Source organism: Symsagittifera roscoffensis, chromosome 1 (genome assembly GCF_963678635.1).
Source record: "Symsagittifera roscoffensis chromosome 1, txSymRosc1.1, whole genome shotgun sequence".
NCBI classification, from domain to species: domain Eukaryota; kingdom Metazoa; phylum Xenacoelomorpha; order Acoela; family Convolutidae; genus Symsagittifera; species Symsagittifera roscoffensis.
Genome location: NC_087062.1, coordinates 87,257,430 through 87,264,208, shown reverse-complemented (window position 1 = coordinate 87,264,208; position 6,779 = coordinate 87,257,430). Strand labels below are relative to the sequence as shown.

Genomic DNA, 6,779 nt, shown 5'->3' with positions numbered 1-6,779 from the left:
CAATTTTTTGTTTGCCTTTTGAATTTAATTCGATCTTTTTCCGATTGATAAACTTTAAGTATTTTAACTCAATATTGAAAAAAATGGGTTAACAAAGAACTTTCATTAAGGTTCAAAAATAGGAATTTTGTTTTAGGACCAAAACCGTGGCAATTGACGATATAAAACAAGAGTCTTTAAAAAACGTTGGCGAATGTTGCATTGCTTACTTCAGTTGTGTTTCATTGTTTTGTGTTAAATTTTCTTTCATTTTCAACCATTTTCCCCAATCAAGACAGTCTTCACACGAAATTGGACACCACAGACAATTATTATAAATTTTCATGTTAAAAAATCCCAAAAAAAACCTTTTAGTTTGATTTAAGCTGCTTCAAAAACATTATACGCCAACAGAATCCAAAACACGCATCCTTCAACCGTGCACGAGGTATGCTATTACTGTCTGGAACAAACCTGGGTACAATCCGACTGAAATCTAAAACGAACTCATCGAAACTAAAGTTACAATTTATACTTTTCAAGTGAAACCACAGGGACAGAGTGAGTCATCAGTAATGGTAGAGAAAACAAGTTTTTTGAACCTTTTATAAAAATGGACTCAAACATTTTCAAAAGTGTTGATAATAAATTATCATAATTTAGTTTGCTCCCCGCCGAAATCTTTACGTATCAAAAGCTTAGAGCGATTCTAATGCAACAAAGCTTGCGGTTGAAGATGTCACTTGATTGAATGAGTTCATTTTTTCAACACTGTCGATGAATCTGTTTTCTTGAGCATCATAACTTGAACATATCATATTTCTTTTGCATATCAGAGACGTTTGAAAACGGACCATTTTGGTCTAAAGACGTTCTCTTATGCTTCACAAGATGATATAGTATTATCAATATCTTATACTAAAACACAAATTTGTGAGCCTGAAAACAATTTATTCATTTATTCAACTTCTCAATAGCAATGACATTTTATTATGACTGTCGACAATGTCTAATCTTTAGGTTTTTATTCAGCTCTTGTTATCACACCACACCAAAAATTACGGCATTAATTTAAAAAAATGTTTTGTAATTTTTTAGGACCATGGTCGGAACATTGCACAGGAATGGGCGATCCTTTTATTAATAAGATAGCTCAAACAAACATTGTGCTCGATACAAAATTTCAAATACCAAAGCTTCGTGTATATTTTTATTTTTTTATGGAAGTCAACATAAGAAGCTCACGCGTTTACGGAATATATTGTGCTCAAAAATTTCTGATATTATACTTAAAATCATTTTTAATAAAAAAATTTATGATAAAACTTTTTCAACAGAATTACTCGGTTGTTGCGCCAGTAGCACAAAAATCTCCTACCATAAAACTAAAAGAAGCCTACTTTTTCAAATTGGGTTTATTTTTAGGCCTTCTCAATAGCATTAGTATTTTGCGAACTGAGCTAAAACTAAATTGTCTGGCTTATTTTATATAGTAAGCTTTTACAGGAACTACTGGATGGCTTTACTCGCCTGAAATTAGACTAAAACTCAACAATTTTAGCCTGTTTTTGCTGACACTAGAACTATTTGAAACGTTTTAATTTCGTTCGAATCACAACAGAAAGGGCTTTAATATGATATATTATTTACAAAATAGCTCATTCCAATAAGTATTTAATGGTACCTGACTTTGCGTGGAACACGAAAAAAAAGAAAAAACAAAAACACTAGAATACAACGCTCCAAAGTTCCTACTATTTTCAATGGTCCGAACAAAAACATTTTATCTTTATAGAGTTATCTCATACAATTATTGCGCTTCATAAAAGATCCAAAGTCCAAAGTTTTTTAAGTAGTCTTAACTTTTTTTTTGGAGACTAACCCGAATTCTTGGTTTGAAACTTGTTAAAATGGTTCCGGAAGTTGTTAAATTTCGTCAATGAAGGAACAAACAAATAAATTTTATTTTTTGGCAGGGTCAATACGTACCATTTTTCGCTCAGCCGGTCGATTTATTTTGTTTGAGCTGGGTTTAGTCGAGAGCATTTATTTTTATGGCGAAAGCACTGGACAACCTGTTCAATATTCCTCATTGATGTTTGATCTGGGTCGAACATGAACAAACTTGTTTCTCATTCGACTGAGAAAATCAAAAAATATCTAAATTGAATCGAGCAGGTAAAAGCATGACCCAAGTTTAGTCGATATCGACGACACATCCCAATAACGTTAGTTCCAATCAAAATAAAAATTTAACGTTACGATTTTTGCGTAGTTAACATACTTCGTCCTACGACAAATTTGTCCGACCAAAAAATTGACAGGCTTTGATATACCACCCGATTGCATCGCAAGTTAAAATTAATCGCTGGTTTTTTAAATCAATTAGTTCGGAAGGTTAAAAAATGATTGAAAGCCAACAATCTAGCAGATACGTTTTCCAAGCCATGGGTAGGAAAAAATCTATGCAAACCAATTTTTTCAATGAAAAGGAATTTTTGAGAACTTTCAAGACTTTGTTGACCTGGCATTCTTTCGGCTTTTGACCATTTTGTTATTTGAGCATTGCATTTATTGAATTTCTTGGGCGGTTTTGTTTTAAAAAACGCTTTATTTAAGCGACTGCTAACCCACCACCCCTCCCTTAATCCCCCCAAAGGTTTTGCTACAAAATAGTACAAAAGGCTTTACAAAATGAATAGTACAATGTGCTTTCAGAGTAACAACTTTGGGTCCAATTGTGAGAAGCACCCTTCCATCAAATTCCTGTTTGACTATTTCATTCACAGATCACTTTTTGCACGGCAAACACGCAGTTTTTTAATCAAATTCACGGTGTAATTTTATACTTCAAAAATCTTTGCTGTTGTAGTGAACAGAGAAACAAACAACAACGTAGAATCAAACAGCTCAAACGTTCCCTGCTAGCATTACTTGCGTCGTCAATTAGACAACCTAAAAGGCTTAAAATGAGCGGAAAAATTCACAATTTAATCAATACACCTTGGCTTAACAAATTTCTCATTTCCTTTAAAATTAATTCATCAGATTTTAAAATTTCCTAGATTTATCAATCAGAAATAAAATATTGAGTTCAAATTGCAATATTCTTTAATTTTCAACCTTTGATAGCTAAGGCAAATAACTGAAGTTATTTATATATAGCCGGCTTTTTCATTGAAATTTCAGTAGAGCTTCCAAGGGTATTTTTGCTTCGAAATTGTTCGAAGTTTACAAATCATGGGGCAACGAGCAGTCGCGGGCTCTTTTCCAGTCCCCCCCCCCCCGCCTTTTCAAATCACCGAGTTTTATGTTTGTTTTACGTGTTATTACGGCTAAACGCGTGATGTTACGCTGTAAAGTATGAAGAACAAATCTGTTCAGAACTGTCGATTTGTTCAACACGCCAAATTTCATTTCATTATGACAACGTTTAATAGACTTTTCAAAATTGAGTTTGAAAGGGGGGAAACTGGAAAAGAGCCCAGACGCATATTCTCATGTTGGGACCAGACGCAGCTGGGAAAACGACAGTGCTCTACAAGTTGAAACTGAACGAACAAGTGACCACGATTCGCACAATTGGGTTCAACATGGAGACTGTTTAGTTGGGCAATGGGTTGTCATTTATCACAGTTTGGGACGTGGGGGGTCATCAGAAACCGAGACCTCTGTGGCAACACTACTTCCACCATACTGATGGGTAGGTTCAATTAATGGTATCGCGGGCCTAGGGCAGGGTTGATCTTTGAGCGTTGATCGAAAGTCAGATTATTGTTTAGAAAACTTAACCGAACTATTCTTTCTTTGTTCGAGGATCAAGAGAAAGTGAAAAGCAAGGAAGAGAAAAGTCTGAAATCAAAAACCTTCAGATCAATTTTTCTCGACATGGACAAGAAGTTTTCTAAATTTGTCATTGCAGCTCGAATGATTATCAAAAGGTCATCAATGTGATTAATTACTCAGCACTGTAGGACATTTTTTGTTTCTGAATTTTTAGTAGTTAAAAAAACACCCGAAACCAAATTTTTTCTCAACCTCCGAGCTCGGAACAATAATTGTTGTATTATACTTTCTATTTGCTTTCAGTTCGATTTACATCATCGACAGCAACGACCCAGAAAAATTCAACGAAACCCATGAGGAACTCAGTTCGATTATAACCGATGACAGAATGCCTGTGCTCCTGATGGCCAACAAACAAGATCTTCCGAATAGCCGAAGTGTCTCGGAAATATCCGGGAAAATGAAGATGCACTCGTTAAAAGATAGAGCTTGGCACGTGCAAGGGTGCTGTGCACCTTCGGGTGATGGAATCCTAGGTGAAGTCCCATTTGTACCAACGTTCATTTGTACCAAAAAAAAAATCGGTCCCACTACCAAAATTATTTAACTCGTTTTCTGATTGGTCAAACTTTGAGCCAACGAATTATTACATTAATTTTCTACTGTTCAAACAGAAGAAAACTAAGCAGCAGAATAGTGATCGCCGCAGTCGCGCCAACGTAGTGCGAGCTTGCCAACAGAGGGTAGGACTCTATACGAAAATTAGAGCCGGTTATCGCCGCGAAACGGCGACGCGCGCGTAGCGCGCCCACCGGCGACCTTAAACCAAGAGCTTAAAAAAGTACGCTTAGTAGTCTTTGGCTAATTGAATATTTTTGGTACTAACGCGATTGATTTTTTATTTTGGTACAAATGGGACTGATTTATCATTTTGGTACTTGTGAATACCCACCGGGATCCTAGAAGGGATGTCTGAACTGTCGAGAATGGTGAAACAGTTCCAGAAAAATAGAGGCTCTAGATTTTAATCCAAATTAAAAGAGACCAGATAACAGTGACTTTTTTGAAGTTTTTTTTAGAAATATTTGCAGTGATGTGTAAATATCAGAAGTAGATAGTAGTTAAATCTAACTTAGTTTTATTTTGTCATTTTTAATGACCTGTCTTTCTTAAAAAACAGTTTCTGCATAACAAGCCTATCTCAAATTATAAAGCAGACATTCAAACTGTAGAGCATGCTTTCTGACACAGTTTAATAAGTCTTCAAAAATATCGACAACAAAAATCTGCTTGTTTCATAACATTAAAAAAATCGCAAAAAATTTTTTATTAACTCCAAAAAAATTTATTCTGTAGCGCGTTGATTTTTTTAATTGAGCGGATCAGTGATTGTTCAACATTGTAGATTTTTAGCAACATAGGGAGTGACTGTAGGACTTTTCCAAATATCGGGTTTTGCAAACTCCTCACCTGACGCTTCTACCAAGAAAGTTGATACCTCAACTGTGATTGCAAAGCGAGCAAAATCAAGTGAGCTGAGATTTATCGACTGTCAAAAATTAGCTGCCTCATCTGAGTTGTCTGACGATAAAGTGATTGTAGCCAGTGGCGGATTTAGGGGGGGATTGATGCTACTCCTTAGGGATTCGACCCCTTGCCGACCCAAAGGTTCCCCCCTTTGCACTATTTTGAGATATGCATTTTTGGTGAAGGTCCCTAAACATTTTCTAAAAGCGCCTTTGGCACTAATATATACTAATTTTGAGGGGGGAGTGCGCGCCAAAAAAAAACGCAAGTTTTTGGTCAAAATTATCCAAAAAGTGCCTAAAAACGCCTTTTTAGGCCAGTTTTCTAAAATTTAGCCTGCAGCGCAGAAAATTTTACTAAAACAGGGTCTTTTTAGTTCTTTGGGAGAACTCGGAAATTCACTTTTGTCGACCTAAAAAAAAGTTGACCAAAGTTTTAATCCCCCCTTGAGAAAATCTTAGATCGGCCTCTGATTGTAGCTGCAGTAGCTTCATGTGATCCAATACTTAATTAATCAGAACAAGACTCTTTTTCATTACTGAAAACATTTCGCACGCTTAGCTGTTGCTGTTGACTTGATTTGAAACGTTTAGATTGAGCTGTTTTTGTAATGCTGCTGCAATTATGGTGTTGCAATAAAAGTAGATGCCATTTGGAAGGTTTCTAACGGAATAAATGAAATTGACAATGAGTCAAGTTGAGCTGCTGTGGATACTAGTATGTTTTTTTCTCCGACAGTTGTTGATTAAATATCGCTGCTTAGATGAGCATGCACAAAAACTGAGCTAGCCTGAGCAGTTGAAGCAAAATGTTTCTATCATAACCTTAACGCTGACCTACGATAACTTTCAAGAATAAGAGAAACTTTAAAAAATTAAAGATTTCCAATCAAATCGCTTTGCATTGGACATGCCGTCGCTGGTTTTGAATTTATAACTCTTTTTGCCGATTTGGCACATCGTACTACCTGTTGCTATATGGGGACCCTAATAAAATATTGTAATCCTATGAATCTATAAATAACCTATTAAAATGGTATGTTCAGTATGTACACTAAATGTACATAAGCTTAATAGATAAAAGAGAATAAAAGGAAGTAGTTGAATTAAGAACGTTAAAAGGACAACTGACTTGCGTTGATCTCGACCAATGGTCGTAACTAAACTGGTATTAATTAAAATACCGAAGGTCATTATGACATACTAAAAACAAATCACAACATTTCCCACCGGGAAAAAAAATAAAACTGCAAACTAACTATAACTCTATGTACACCCTTTTTCCCCCTCAGAAAATGGAAGAATTTTACAAACTGCGCCCAGAGGGTAAATATACAGCGGTAAAACAAAATCCACAATTGAAAGAGAATGTACAAATGTACAGGGTGTCTATACAGAATTACAAATTTTTACAGAGTATGGTAACTAACTATCGAAAACTAATCCACAACGTGTACATTAACATGTACAATTGTATCTACAGATAAG

General features: G+C 35.4%; 1 pseudogene; it reads left to right on the top strand.

Annotated features, from left to right (window-relative positions):
- Positions 1–3,325: 3,325 nt before the first annotated feature.
- On the top strand, positions 3,326–6,349 carry LOC134840415 (uncharacterized; annotated as a pseudogene).
- Positions 6,350–6,779: the final 430 nt, after the last annotated feature.